The sequence below is a fragment of the Charadrius vociferus genome, unplaced genomic scaffold (assembly GCF_000708025.1).
Source record: "Charadrius vociferus isolate BGI_N301 unplaced genomic scaffold, ASM70802v2 scaffold373, whole genome shotgun sequence".
NCBI lineage: Eukaryota > Metazoa > Chordata > Aves > Charadriiformes > Charadriidae > Charadrius > Charadrius vociferus.
This window is the reverse complement of record NW_009647681.1, coordinates 566,548-566,955: the sequence shown is the minus strand read 5'-3', so window position 1 is coordinate 566,955 and position 408 is coordinate 566,548. Positions and strand designations below refer to the sequence as shown.

The following is a 408-nucleotide window of genomic DNA, read 5'->3' as shown; positions in this document are numbered from 1 at the left end:
CTGCGCCTCTCCTGCTGGCCTGGCTCCTCAGAGCGTGGCCCCGCGGAGGGACAAGAGGCTGCAGGCAGGGGCACAGCCCCCATGGGGAAGACGTCTGTACGTCCAGCAGCCCTCCGTCTTCTCTGGGCTGGGCGGCAGGAGCGGACTCACTGCTGATGAGGCCCTGTGGTGCGGCTGGGTGGGTGTCCGGGGGGGTTCTGCCTCTAGGATGGGTGATCCCCGGGGTGCAGAGCTGGTACCGGGGTCTGGTGTCGGAGCACAGAGACCACGAGGCCCTTCTCGTCACCGAGTCACAGCAGGGTCCTGTCGGAGCAGGCCCCCGGGAGCGAGCGGCGAGCTGCCCCAGGCTGCGTGTGTCCCCCCCTCCATGCCACAGACCAGTCCCCGCCCCACCTTCCCCCCGCATTA

The 408-nt window shown here is 69.6% G+C and overlaps 1 protein-coding gene across 2 annotated transcripts in view; it reads left to right on the top strand.

Annotated features, from left to right (window-relative positions):
• CYTH1 (cytohesin 1) overlaps window positions 1–408 on the top strand; it is a 10,288-nt gene that overhangs the window by 2,402 nt on the left and 7,478 nt on the right. The window lies entirely within an intron of this gene.